This window comes from Macrobrachium rosenbergii, chromosome 11 (assembly GCF_040412425.1).
Source record: "Macrobrachium rosenbergii isolate ZJJX-2024 chromosome 11, ASM4041242v1, whole genome shotgun sequence".
Classification (NCBI taxonomy): Eukaryota; Metazoa; Arthropoda; class Malacostraca; order Decapoda; family Palaemonidae; genus Macrobrachium; species Macrobrachium rosenbergii.
Genome location: NC_089751.1, coordinates 31,339,072 through 31,355,263, shown reverse-complemented (window position 1 = coordinate 31,355,263; position 16,192 = coordinate 31,339,072).

The window sequence follows — 16,192 nt, the reverse complement described above, 5'->3', positions numbered from 1 at the left end:
TGTCAAACTCCAGTGCTAATACCAAAACTAATTCCATTACTATTCAATTCCTTGTAGAACTGTTATCTCCGTAAACGCTTCTTTTTATGTGCAACTGGCTTGTTTTACTACTTGGTCAACAAATATTCCGGAAAGACAAGCTTCTCTAATCTCTTGAGTAAAAGATGATGGGTTAAGTCAATATGATAAGTAGATAAATATCCCATCAATGATTGGCGAGCCAAAATCATTAAGGATTTTTCTTCAGGCACAACTACAAAAAAAAAAATAGCCACTCGACAATATGCAAATTAAGATCATTCATTGTTATCATAGATGTTTTTCTCTTCCGTTCAGTCATATGATCAATGACCTTGACGTATGTCCACCCTTATGAGTGCTGCATGTTATTCAGAGTTAATTTTCATAGAATTGTTGTTTCCTTCATTGGTAAATTCAGGGTCCGTCGGTTTCCATATCACTGGTGTTATGTTTAAGTGTTACTCATTCATGTAACAGAATGAGAGCATTTCATCAGCCATGTGTAAAGAGGTTTGAAGTAATCAGATTTAGTAAAGCAAGCAATTTTTGATACACTCCCCAATTCATTAATGTTATGGCAGTCTGCCGTGAGTACTTTCTCAAGATGCACGCTGTCTGTCCACGCTTAGTTGTACATGGCTGTATATTGCAAAGTATTTGTAAATAAAATGGAAAACGACACATAGGAGTCTCATTGATACCGACCGACTCAAGGCAATCCTGACACTAGTAATTTCCATTTATAAAAAAAAAAAAAAAATAAGCCTGGCATGCCCAAGCACGTACCCACGAAAGAAAAGTGACTACGCCCTGGCACATTCTGTCGAACAATGAATTCAGAAATCCACTCAGTGGCAAGTTCACCTTTGGCAGGCAATTTCTTTCCCTGCGTCGGGGGCTCTCCCCTCCACCCAGTATTTTTCCTTCGTTTTCTTCACTCGCAATAGTTTTTTCCTTCCTCTTTGTTTTCGTTTCAGCAGTTTTCTTTCTCGCATCGTTCTCTTTGTTCTCACTTTTTATCTTCTAAGTGACTTGGCAATTTTTCTTTGGATTTTTCAACTTTCTTTCATTTTCTTCGTTCTTGCATCGTTTCTCCCCCTCTGCGTCTGTTTTTTTCTGCTTAGTATTCATACTGTCCTATTCTTTTTCCGTCGCATTTCCATTGTGTGTTTCAATGGGACTCAAAGTTTAGCTTCATAGTCTCGTAACACTTAATTTAAAACTGAGGCTCTAAAATTTGTCATATCATCTTTTGATGTTAAACGAAAATATTACGGAAATGTCCATAATAGACAAAAATGGAAATGAATCATTGCTGCCATTTCGTTTGCGACAATATCAGTTATCTGGTAGAATTAGAAATGTTTCCCCAGTTCTATTGGTTATTACCTTACTTCTAAGATAACATTGCGAAGTATTATATGGGGATGTCTGGGAAAGAGGAAGAGAGATCTGAAAAGTGGTGGTTTCTTGACACGGCAGAATTCTTCGAATGAAGGTCCTTTAACAAGGCTGTGCTTAATAGTGATGAATTTTTTTAGTTAGTGAAAGGGGAAGATGTGTTGCTGAGGCGTTTGATTTGCTGTGGAAGTGTTATTTATCAGAGATTCTTTCACGGGCTGGCATTTTGAAAATGAATGCTGTTTAGTTTTATTCGTGAAACCATTAGTTATTGGGGTAAAAACTGAACTGTAATAATGACAATTCACAAGAAAGGCAAACTTACCATGAAAACAAAAATAACAACAAAAGGAATAAGAACAATAATAATTATAATAATTCACCAAAAGCGAAAACATAATATTACCATTTCCTTTTTCCAGTTAAATTGCTAAACTGTTTTAGAAAAGTTCGTGTCCTTTTATTATTTGATTTTCAACGTCTTGACGACCCAAGTTCGAAACATTTCGACATCAATCCAGGAGAAGAAGAAGAAGAGGAAGAAGAAGAAGCGGCATGTAAGATCACAGAGTGCATTTACGTGCAATTATCCTTCCACTGCATCATGGTGAAAAGCCACGCACGATTTCACTGAACTTGGCGGCCTTCGTGCCTAGAAGCTGTTACAGTGAATGAGTTATGGAGATAAATTGGCCCAAATAAGAGTCATGCTTCCCACTGTCTCTCTCGGGCACCAATTCCTCTTTGATTTCAACTTTTTACTCCAGTTCTTATGGGATTTCTCTTACGAATGTTTTGATGGTGGCTGCTACAATTTAAGATCTTGTTTGTTTCTGTCATTTCAATTAACATGGGTTGCATTTTTTCCCAGCTACATATACATTCACACAGCACGAAATAGCGATTTGAAATGCGAAAACAACACACTATTATTATTGATGTTGTTACTGCTTTCGCTGATGTTAATCGTTTTGTCACTATACAGTAATCAAGCACATCAAGAAGACAAAGTGCATTAAAGACTCAAGCAAGGGACTCATCAACTGAAGACACTTTCAGTCAAAGTCGAATTTCCATGAAAAATCCCCCACCACCTTTCCCAATTAAAACTAACAGAATTTTTTTTAGTAAATAGATATAAAAATGATGCTTCCCCCAGCACAAGGGTTTTCCTTATCTTAGATGTGTGTAAAGTACTTGTCTGTATACACATTTTTTTTTTGTATACACACTTGTCCTACTTGTCACAAAATTAGGCATCAAACCATGAACAGCATAAGAAACACACTATAGAAGAAGATGCACGAGAGGTTCCACATTATGTAATTTACAGGATGGCTTCAAAATCTCTGTTAGGCGAAGGATTTACTGAAAAGTCATCTAATGAAACAAGTCAGTTGTTTTACCTAATAATGCGCCTGTTTTTACAGCAGACTTTCCAGCAATACTTTCAACTGTTAGGATTAGTAAAATCACGCCATAACAGAAATTTAAAGATTTTAGTGACTCTAGTGCTTTAGACTCCTTTTAAAATTATCGTCATATAAATTCCTTTGTCCAAAAACTTGAGTTTCTCAGTCAACAGACTATGTGAAGCTGATTTAAATTTCGAAATAAGTGGTATCCCTGACCATGTGGACTTTAAAGTTATTGAAGATGTTGATCAAGCAGATAAGTTGTAGTTAGCGTGATTAGATCATCTATAGCTGTTCCCGTTACTGAATTATTACCGTACCTTAAACTCATCATAAATGGTAGGCTTTGTGGAATAATGATTCTGACAATAACAAATTAACACAATAAACCAACTGTTGGATTTTTTCATTCCAAAAGGAACTCTACCTTGATGCAATAATATCCCGCTTTCGAGTTGGTGAGACTCGTGTGAGCCATACATATTTGATGAATAACTCACATGGCCCTATTTCCTAAGACAGAAGATGCAGAACAAAGCAACAACGCAACCCAACATACTTTTTGTGATGGTCCAATTTCCAATCCATAGCTATTATTAAGTATTAGAAACCTATCCTTAAAAGAAAGTTTGTCAGAATGTTCGAAATTTTCAGTTTAGGCAATTTGTAAAACAAGATCGAATCTATTTACGTATAACAAAAACTTCTGGCCATTTCCAAGAGACTTAAGAAACTAACTCAGTGCTATTATTAAATTAATAATAATAATAATAATAATAATAATAATAATAATAATAATAATAATAATAATAATAATAATAATAAAGAAATCATTGTTATTTGTAGAATAAGCCCATAAAGTGAGATTTAAAAGTACAAATATAAGCTGGTGTTGGGACTGAAACCCCCAAAAAGACCGATAAAAGTGTATCCATGTACCTGTGAGGAATGAATACATTTGTGAAAAGGATGCATAAAGAAGAATTTAAGCAGAATAGGGAATCAACGTAGAAAATGCTAAACTGATGGAGAATAAGACGTGAAAAAAGTAAGTTTAATACTAAACAAGTTTAAATATGTAGATCGAGAGTAAAGACGTTCTATAACTAAAGCAAACTCCTGAGAGCAAAGATGTTCAATAACAAAAGCAAACTCCTGAGAGTAAAGATGTTTCATAACTAAAGCAAACTCCTGAGAGTAAAGACGTTCTATAACTAAAGCAAACTCCTGAGAGTAAAGATTTTCCATAACTAAAGCAAACTCCTGAGAGTAAAAATTTTCCATAACTAAAGCAAACTCCTGAGAGTAAAAATGTTCCAAAACTAAAGCAAACTCCTGAGAGTAAAGACGTTCTATAACTAAAGCAAACTCCTGAGAGTAAAGATGTTCCATAACTAAAGCAAACTCCTGAGAGTAAAGACGTTCTATAACTAAAGCAAACTCCTGAGAGTAAAGATTTTCCATAACTAAAGCAAACTCCTGAGAGTAAAGATGTTCCATAACTAAAGCAAAATCCTGAGAGTAAAGATGTTCCATAACTAAAGTAAACTCCTGAGAGTAAAGATGTTCCATAACTAAAGCAAACTCCTGAGAGTAAAGATGTTCCATAACTAAAGCAAACTCCTGAGAGTAAAGATGTTCCATAACTAAAGTAAACTCCTGAGAGTAAAGATGTTCCAAAACTAAAGCAAACTCCTGAGAGTAAAGACGTTCTATAACTAAAGCAAACTCCTGAGAGTAAAGATGTTCCATAACTAAAGCAAACTCCTGAGAGTAAAGATGTTCCATAACTAAAGCAAACTCCTGAGAGTAAAGATGTTCCATAACTAAAGCAAACTCCTGAGAGTAAAGATGTTCCATAACTAAAGTAAACTCCTGAGAGTAAAGATGTTCCAAAACTAAAGCAAACTCCTGAGAGTAAAGACGTTCTATAACTAAAGCAAACTCCAGAGAGTAAAGATGTTCCATAACTAAAGCAAACTCCTGAGAGTAAAGATGTTCCATAACTAAAGCAAACTCCTGAGAGTAAAGATGTTCCATAACTAAAGCAAACTCCAGAGAGTAAAGATTTTCCATAACTAAAGTAAACTCCTGACGTACAATAAAGTACTGGTTTGTTGGGTTTGTCTCTAAAATTTTGTATTTATTAAAACAGGAACAATGGCATATTGTAAAAATAGATCAACTTTTTATATTTACCTTTAAATGAAAAAAGTGCTGTCGACATAACAACAGTAAAATAACGGGTAATATGCCAGAGGGGAGTTGTCCAGCATTAAAGTGATTCATCCTGTCTTCTGAGCTAATCTTTCTATTTAATGGATTATTTTGAGTGTTGAGTCCGGTTTAGGCATTAAACGCTACAAAACTTTCGAATGGAGACCAGCGCATGATCTCAAGACTTATCAAGCGAGGAGTGTCATCCTAAAAACTAAATGGAATTATTACATGTTTCTTTCCTATATACAGGAAGAAATGTCCTATGGTCTTGACACCCAGTTATAACCCATATTCAGTTATTTTTAAAAATTATGCTCATCTATTTGAGGAAATGAAGACATCTCACTGTCAGTCAAATTCAGTATTCTTCCAGAAATTTATTCATTGGACAGTTCGCCTTTGGAAGAAATAATCTTCCGCATAAAAAGCCTACACATACAGTTTTTTTTTATTTTCCTACATTCCTCACTTCCAATAGGCCTTTCCCCTTTCTCTTTTTATTTCAGTATTTTTTTCCTGGCGTCGTTCTCTTTGTTTTTACATTTTACCTTCCAGCTGACCTACTGACAATTTCTGTACTGCTTTTTCTTTTAACTTCGTTTCGATTTCTTTATCACTCTGTCGTTTCACCCTTGTGTATAATATTTTTCCACTTGATATTCATAACCTCTTACTTTTAATATTTCTTTTATTTTTTCCATATTCATAGAGTCTCTACGGAATTTGGCTGCTTATGTCTGTTCTGTGCTTTCACTTTAACAAAGCTCCACTCCTCTCCAGCTTCCCATCTCACAGTTCTCTTGAAAGTATATCTGGGTCTGCCAACCTTTTTTGTGCCCTCATAAGCTTAATTGAATCTATTATATACTGTTCTCTCTGGGATTGTACGAAGGACACCATCTCCCTTTCATTACTACATCATCTACATATGGGGCTTCCATAATTTCCCTCATGGTATCCTGAATATATGGCTTTGTCAGCCTGTAACTTCAGAAATCCTCTCTTATCTTATCTTGTGTTTCGTTCAACTTCACTGTCTAGATTTCTACCTCCCTGAAGCCTTTCGATGTTCATCATCAAGATGCCTTGCTGTAATAAACTTAGATACTCTGCCAGCTTTTATATGGGTGCTTTTAATTTCAGCTTCAGCTTGATAATGACAAGTTTGTGATCATTGTTGATATCTGCAAGGCATCTCTGTAGTTCTCTCTTGTTAAATGGCTTTGTGATTTACATGGTTTCTGTGGTTGCCATCTGGAGATGTCCGCATGTATTTATGAACACCCGTCTTGGAAAAGAGTACCTCTGATGGCAATATTATTTACATCACAAAACTAATAAAACATACCCGTTTTCCGCTTGCAGTCCTCCATGTTCCTTCTTTTCTCATTACAGCCTCCATAGCTTCATTGTGTCTGCCAACTTTTGCATTCACGTCGCCTACAATTCTCACGTCTCTACTTGGTGTTTCATCTGCAACAGGCAATAATTCTATATAAAACTCTGCCTTTTATATCTTTTGAGTGTTCATTTCTTCGAGCATAGACCGCTATAGGAATCCCATTACAGTGTTTTGACTTAAATATTTCACTCACTGCTTCTCCAGCTGGGAGATGCCTTCCGCACTTGGTGTTAATATCACAGAAGCTTCTTCTCGACCAACTCCATCTGGTCTTCCTAAATTAACAAACACATTTACCCCATACGATCTCTTTTCTCATTCCTCGTCACCGTGATTCACAAACAGCTAAGATGTCTTGTCCGTATCACTTGATTTTATTTTCTACCTGTTGCATCGTTCCAGATTGAATTTAGGGTTCCTAGGGCCCAATCTTTTGTTTTCAATATGTCCTCAGTCTTTATTATGCGGGAGATTCTCAGGACGACCGTGTTGTCCTTACAATAAATAAATGTCAGATGTTTTCTTTTCCTTATTATTTCATCTTTATTCCAGAAAGAATTGCCAGGTGCTTTAGCAATGTTTAGGAATCCATCTGTTTTCTTTTGTTTTACTTTAATGTGGATGGAGACAACTTGCTTATTATTTTGTTTTGTTTTTACTTGTTTCCTCTTGATTCATGGGTTTTGTAATGAAGCCGATATATGTCATTATTCTTCCGTGCCGGTTACTCACATTGCCCATTAATTATTATTCTCTAAAATAATCCTTTACTGTTTTCGACGATTTCTTTAAAATCCATCCGGTAAAGAAGATTATTTGTAGTTGTCTGTCCTATTCTCTTTTATTCACATTAAGCTTATTTTGCTAAGAACTTTAAGGAGCTCTTAATCATCAGTCTTGATCTCTCTGGCATAGAGAGAGTAGATATAAAACCCAAAACCCAACTCGCTTTTAATTCTCTGCAATATATAAATACCAAACTACTCTCTGAACAGGGGAGTTTAAAAAAATTGATCACGTCCAGATCTGATATTTTTTTATCTTAAATTATAGCTAAATTTTATAAATGTTAACGTTACTTGACATATGAACTTAGAAATCAGGTCATGGTCAATCCCCAGCGACAATTTATCTACAAAGCAACTTTCATGAGACGGAAGTCGAGGTAAAAGAATAGAAATCTTTGGGGAAAATTCTCACTATTCCCCAAGGTTCTCAGTTTGATTAAAATGAAATATCTTTTAAATCCTGAAAACCAACGGCCTCAATTATTACATTTTTTGAGATCCAGAAGAAATAATGATAATATTCTGGCTTTTAAAATGATCCATGACCTTTAAAAACAGTGAAAATATAAAATATTCGTGGGAAAATGCGTGCCGACGCCCAAGTACAGAATAATGATAATGTTTGAATGAAAAGAACACTATTACAAAAAATCAATACCATTACAACAGTTGAATAATAATAATAATAATAATAATAATAATAATAATAATAATAATAATAATAATAATAATAATAATAATAATAATAATAATGAATTATACACGTTCTGTTATCACCATGTTTTCCTTTCATTTAGCATTCCAGTTAACTTGTTAAATTATATAATAATCGTTAGTCCTTCTATTATCTGATTTTTAATGCCATGACGACCAGAGTTCGAAACATTTCTGCCATCAATCCAAGAGGGAGAAGCAGCAAGTCGAGCCACAGTGTGATAGTTATGCGTGAGCATCCTTCCAAGATATTAAGGCGAAAAGCCACGATTTCACTGAATGCGGGCTTTGTGTCTCGAAACTGTTACAGTGAATGAATTATGGAGATGAATTGGCCCACGCAAGAACAATGCCTTCCCCCGTCTCTCCTTCTTTGATTTAATCCCTGCCTTGCGAGAATGGGATTGGTGGGACTGAGATCTTTCTGCTACGTGTTTGGAATTCTGTTGTTTCCGTTACTTGACTGAAGATGAGATATGCAATTAGACGCGGAGTTATGATGCTTATGTCGCTTCTGACGAATTTTTCACTCATTTGGTGATAAATTGTTTGTTCCGTCTCATTGCTGTTACTAATTGCAGAATGACTGCAGTATTCAGAACAGGAGAAGCGAGAGAGAGAGAGAGAGAGAGAGAGAGAGAGAGAGAGAGAGAGAGAGAGAGAGAGAGAGAGAGAGAGAGAGAGAGAGAAAGTTATTTTACGCAATATTCTGGGACTATTTTACTGTTTTCAAATAGTCATAATATTTAGGTTCTTGAAAAGAAGGCACAAGCAAAGCACTGGTTCACTTATTAATTGTACAGTTGGCAACACACATCAATAGCTATTTCTACAATAATTTGCATCTGTTACAGTCATGTGACTACCACTAAATTTCTTATCCAAATCATCAAGAGCACCAACAAAAGAATGAATAATGGTATTTTCATAAGAAATAACAAAATAACCACTTCACCATACAAAAAAAAAAAAATAATAATAAAGTGGCTAAAACCATTTTATTTTCTCATGATAAGAAGGAAGCTTGAAAACGTCTAAGCAAAGCTAACTAGATCAGCTCACGCACTTACTACACGCATTGTAAAATCCTTAAAGAATCAAATATCTCACTCACAACACAAGAACCAGGAGAAACCTTATATAAGGGAAAAGTGAAATATTTGGAGAAAAAGGAATTAGCTGTGGATGTAAAAAAACAAATCCTGGAACTAACACGAAAATCAGTTCTGCTCAGATAACAGGACGAATAACGACCAATATTATTCCATGATTCAGGCTCTCAAACACTCGAGTTCACTGCATCGGGGACCGATCTAGGAAAGGTTGCTTGGCCCCAAATAAAATTTTAAATTCTGTAGATTTCATATTTAAATACTGTAAAGTTTTAAACTAGATCATAACTATTGCAACTATTGCAACAAATCTTGAACATATTGAAAGTCTAAGACGCTTGAGTCAGTATAGACGTAAGGTTAGGCTTTTAGGTTTTTGGCACACATACTGTATATGATTATGACGCCTATAATAATAGTGGTAGTGGTAGTAGTAATAGCAGGAGCACTTGTAACATCATTATTAACAGAAAAAATAACAATAATAATAGTAACATCTGCAACCATAAAAGCATCATATTTCAACGTTTTTTATCTGAGGAAGGGTATTAAAGGGTTTGGTTTTTTAAGAAATGACTGAATCTGAACTGTATCAATATTCGTCTATTCGACACTTACACCTTTTTGTGTGCTCTTATGTAGAATTTAATATACATGGAGGGTTTCTGCTGTGCAATCGGCACTACCTCGACTGTTAAAAAACGAATATCAGATTCATTCACACAAAAATATTTTTCCATATACATGTGGGTGTATGAGGTCAAAAAGAATTTAAACAAAATGTATCAGGCACAACACCTTCCTCAAAGGCCTAGAAATTCACCTGATTCTTTGAAAATAAGAATCATCAGGCTCGGGATTTTGCATAATTAGTGAGATCTCGGGAACACTGAAGCTACTTTGCTTTGTTCCCTTACCAAGATCAAAGGTAATTACTAAGTCTTAATATTCATTAGTTCTATAAAGTCTTTCAAAAAGATTAAAAATCTTTAATAAAAAAGTTAAATGTAATGCGTTTATAGTTATAATGGAGCTTAAAGATTAAGTTTGTGTTGTTGTTCTGTCTATAGTATGCAAAATTACAAATTCCTTTTCAGACTCAAGCGTATCCAAAGTTTCGGGAAGGTCGAAAAGTTAGGTGGTTATAATGGCTATTAAAATGCATTTGCATCTATTTAGTAAACGTGGCCAGTAAATCATAATCATATATTCCAGGCCACGAAAAACAGCCGTTAGAACAGCATGATACAATGGTGAGAATGTGACTGCCTAAACTCCGGTAAAATGTATCTGAATTCGGCATATGTATGTATGTATGTATGTATGTATGTATGTATGTATGTATGTATGTATGTATGTATGTATGTATGTATGTATGTATGTATGTATGAGTATGTATGTATGTATGAATGTATGCATGTATATATATATATATTTATACATATATATATATATATATATATATATATATATATATATATATATATATATATATATATATATATATATACATATATATATATATATTAGCTGAACTAAACTTATATCACTTCTTCATTTATAAGCCTGTAGAGAAAAGCGAATCCAAAAAGAAAGACGAACTGGAGGAACAAAAGGTCACTGTGATTATTGAAGATACAAAGGGACACAAATTATACCGCATCATGTAGGGAGAGAAACTGTAGGAAAATCAGCCTTGAAGCATTATTCAGTGAATAAACTCAAATAACCCTTGCTTCATTCTATAGACATTCAAAACTTGAAATTATCAAATGTATTAAATACGATACGGATATAAATAATTTGTTCAATGATGGCGGGTGTAACTAACTACTACTTCTGTAACATTTAAAATTATCTGAAAAGATCAAAGTAACTGTTATGTAGTTTGTTCAGAACTCTGGTCTAATACTTTGAGCTAGATAAAATACATAATTACTTCAAAACGGGCTTTGGTATATTTTTCCAAATAGTTAAAAGCATCAGAATTTCAGAAAGTTTCAGTCACGATGTTTTTATCAACTATGATAGCAGCTAAACGCTCCATCATTACAAGACTGTCGTAACTCCAAAATCTTGATTTTTCAGGAGAAGCGTTTTAAAGTTTCAAAGTCCTTTAACTTTAACAATTTTACCCAAAGCAACAAAACTTACTATCATAATTAGATAAATAGGGTTCCACTTGAGTGTGCTTTGGGTAAAATTGTTAAAGTTATAGGACTTTGAAACTTTAAAACGCTTCTGAAAACTCAAGATTTTGGAGTTACGACAGTCTTGTAATGATGGAGCGTAAAGAGAAAAGGTTCTGGTTCAACATAAAGGGGTCAAGAAAAGCCGATTCTACTAAATCAGTCTTTCCTAATGAATTTGAATTTTGGTCTTACAATGTGTGTGTGTGTTACGAGATGTGTTACATCACCCAAAATTGAACGAAGTATTCTCTCTGTTTTCCAGTTATGAAAGTCCAGCGATATTCAGGACTGGAGATCAATGCTGGGTAATGTCGAGACTTCAACACTCTCCCTGGTCTTGACCGTTTGGATTTTATTCATTCATCTGAGCAATGGCAAAGGGTCCCTCTCCGATAAATCTCGCCTAAAACTGCTGCCGGCTTTTTTTTTTTGCATCGTGTCCAGAATGCTTCCATTCCACCAATATTGTTACGCAAAAGATTTTGAGTGCTGCTTATTTCTCACCTTTCGGTCACTCCAGGTTTTCTCGTGTCATTTATTCTGCACACTCTTAGGCTTCCTCCATATAAATAAAAATATAAACTGTACACAAAATTGAAACTGAACAAAAAGTTAGTTAATCTAAATGCATGCGGAAGAAATAGCTCTGGTTTGAATTTAATGTCAAGAGAGTAGGAAGAAAGTTATGGCATTCAGAAGGCTGACGCTAAAACATCAGGACAAAATTATGTGTAATAATTTTATTTTGCGAATAGAACATCAATTAGATTGACTAAATTTCAAAATTTCATCAGACTGAATGGTCTTGGAAAGAAAAGCAAGGGATTATTATTGCACAGCAACTATCCCCAGGCGCCTAAAGTGGAGGAAAAAATCAACTTTCTTTGAGAAAAACTTAAATGCACTTATTGCTTCATTACGATTCAGAAAGATTCCATGCAATTCCCACTGACTTTTTAACATTAAATTCAACATATTGCTATTTTAACCAAGTAGCTTCATTAGATCACCATCATAATTCGTACCTATAACCACTTCACGTTCTTTTTCATTCGTGAAAGGAAAGCCTTTATTGATGAAAATATGTGCAACATATCAAAATCAAGATCTTTCGTGGAAACGTGGCGGTTTGAACTCAGTGTGTAAAAAGGTCAGAAATAGTTTTAGATGAGATTGATTGTAGAGTAAATCTTTGCCAATGCTAAAATTATGAGTAAATTCCAACCATTCAATAGCAGGAAAAAAATTTTTAGTCTTAATGTTATCAGAGACTGTTTTTAGAACAAGAATTGCGCTCGATTATATTCTGCAGGTTTTTTGAATCTCACAATAAGAGAAAGAGGACATCTAACGTGTCACTATATAGAGACATAAATTATATATATATATATATATATATATATATATATATATATATATATATATATATATATATATATATATATATACTGTATATATGTATATATGTATATGTATATATATATATATATATATATATATATATATATATATATATATATATATATATATATATATATATATATATATATATATATGAAATTTTTATCACACCGTGATTTATATACAATCATGAAGCTACAAATGTCGCTTAATATCGAAATTCACGCTACCTCGGTATATCTCCGTTGGAGAATTGTCGCCGAAGGGGAATTTATATAAGTGATAAATGAATTGGAATCGTGGGGACACGAACCCGCGACGAAAGCCTATTCAGCGACTCCAGTTGACGTAAACCATTGATGGCTCAATGGTTTACGTCAACTGGAGTCGCCGAATAGGCTTTCGTCGCGGGTTCGTGTCCCCACGATTCCAATTCATTTATCACTTATATAAATTCCCCTTCGGCGACAATTCTCCAACGGAGATATACTGAGGAAGCGTGAATTTCTGATATTAAGTTTGACATTTGTAGCTTCATGATTATATATATATATATATATATATATATATATATATATATATATATATATATATATATATATATATATATATATATATATATATATATATGTATGTATATTTTGCGTACATAGTATATGTATATATAAAATAAATCATATGATTATGAAATTTAAAGGGTCTATAAAAACTCCAATAACAAGAACAAACCACATTTTTAAATTGAAATATTTCAGTCCTGATCAAAGGTAGATGTGGACACTTGGTAAGTGACAACAATATTTGTTTGGAATATATTTTAATAGTCCTTTTAAATTACAGTAAAGAAAGTCACAAACATAATTACATATATATACATACATACATAAATACATATATATATATATATATATATATATATATATATATATATATATATATATATATATATATATATATATATATATATATATATATATATATATATATATATATATATATATATATATATATATATATATATATATATATATAATTTGTGTGTGAGTGTGTGTTTGTGAACGTATGTCTGTAAATCAAATAGCAGTGCAAGAAATACTTGGCATTTCGATTTAATAATATTTTGTAAAAGACAATCAGATTTTCGAAATCGTTTTATTGGAGAAATACTTCCAGCGTTTGGACCGCAATGTTACGACGAAGAATAAGGATTATTCTTAGCTCATGCGTACAAATACCTGTCAGAGTCAGACATGCTTATTTCTATCTGCAATATTTTGAGTTTGGCATAATACGTCGTGACAATAGTTTTCAGCTCATTCCGATGTCTAATTTTAGGCTTTCTTATTTTTCTTTTCATATCTCACATTTTCATTCTTCGTTGAATTCCATATTGTTCGTAAACTGTGATAATATACAATCGAATATTTAAGAAACAAAGATTTCTAGACATTCTGGAGCGTCATGTAGTCCATTCAAACTACTAATTATCTATGTTAAGGCAAACATTGTTTCACCAAACTCCTGAAATATAGTTAATTTACGTGAAGGCAGAAACTTTTTGAACAATAATGATACAAGTTACTATTCAGGAGATAATAGAATGCATAATGGCACTCTTAAACTACAATTTTATAACCTTATAATAATGATCATTAATATATAAGCAATTATAAAGTCTTGTGGAACACTAAACTATACGTAATAGTTTAGGGAGACTGGCATATCGTCCATGGACACTGTTGAGGCACTCAGTAACTTCATAGAACTTTTTAATTCAAATGATTTGCTTGGAGAGAGAGGAAGATCTGGAAGGCTTTAATTATGTAAAGTTAGTGTAGAAACTATAAAATATCATGAAATTCTTTCAATTCCAAATATTCGTTTGCAACCCTTGGAGGAAATAAAGAACACATAAACTGTAAATATCTGCAGGCTACTTGGTTGAATCTGAAATTCACTGTACAACAAAAGCTGGAAAAGTAAAGTAAACCTTTTAAGTGAATTATTGTTACCACAGAAACACACTTCTCACCCCAGCCCTCCGAAACTAAGGTGTCCCTTCGCCCACTATTCAATAGCAGCTCAAAAAGACACAATGTGAAAAAAGTGCAATGGTAAATACCATAGTTTTTTTTTGTTCCTACCCTTTTACTCAACAAAATTGAAGGAATAAAACATCGCTTCACTTTGCGTTAAAAGCACTTTCCAGCCGTCATCAATATGCAAGAGAGAGAGAGAGAGAGAGAGAGAGAGAGAGAGAGAGACACTGTTACTTGTTTCACTGTGAAATAAATGACCTTTCAGAATGCTGTGAAGTAGAAATGAAGAGACACTGATTAAAATGAGTCTTTTCCGCATGTTATTTTTACTGTTTTTTTTTTTATGACAAGTGTCTATACACCAGCGCTGGTTCTTTAACAGCAGCACGTAGGCAATTAAGCAGAGATTTCAAAAGAAAAACCGCAATGAAGAGAACGAGAGTTCTACAGGCATGAAACCACTTTAAACATTGCGGAGCCCTTCAGTGAGAGAGAAAGATGATAGCAGATGATCCTCGTGCAATGAGAGAGAACGAGGAGGCACAGGGAAGAAAATCTAAACAGAAGACAGTAAGCACTCGATCTAAAATATTCCTATAAGTTCGAGAGTTAAGATTAAGTAGAGGAAAGAGCTGCAATCGAGTAGTTTTGGTCTATTACTAAGGGACCGAAAAGGAAAAGCAAAAAATTCAAGTTTGAGGTAAAGAACATTTATAATTTATATAAAGATTTACTGCTGCTCTCCGATGGTGAGGTTTAACGTTTCTTCGGCGGAGTAGCAATTAATTGTGTCCATCATTCTCATCATTGCAGGATACTCCAGCTTCTTTGCTGGAGGGATTCAGGGAATTATTCAGAAATTATACAGTTCCCTCTGTTATGAAAATTAACTGTTGGTTCTCTTTGACTGGTGGTTGGGTGTATGCGGTTGTATGGAAACTGGAGGGGGTAAGAATAGGGTTGTAATGGGTGGAGAGAATGTAGCTAATGAGAAACCTTTGCATAAGTGACAGGCTTAAAATTTGATGAAGTCTACGGTGTTATAACTATAATTCACTGGCAGATTTTTATTTTAGCGATTGTTAATAGGAGAGATCTTACAGTAGTAAGGGATCGATAGAGGAAAGGGTATGCTGGTGTTCCCTTCCACTTTACTGATTTTATTAAAACTGGTTGCTTGTTTGTTCTTGCTGTGTTACTTGTTGAATGTGCACGGGCCTACACAGGAATTCACAAGTCCATCGCAACCATGGCGTCATTCCAGCACCACATGGAGGCACACGACCGAAAGCCATCTTTGCAGAAACTATTGAAAAACACCGAAATGGTACACAGGAAAACCCGGCCCCAAAAGACTACAAATAGCGGAGGCAGTGTGTATCCAACAGCAACAACCCACTCCATACGCCAACGAAATACTGACTTTATTCGCCCCTCCTCAAGGACAACACAGGGCGCCCACATCAATGCTCTTAGGAACCAACTAG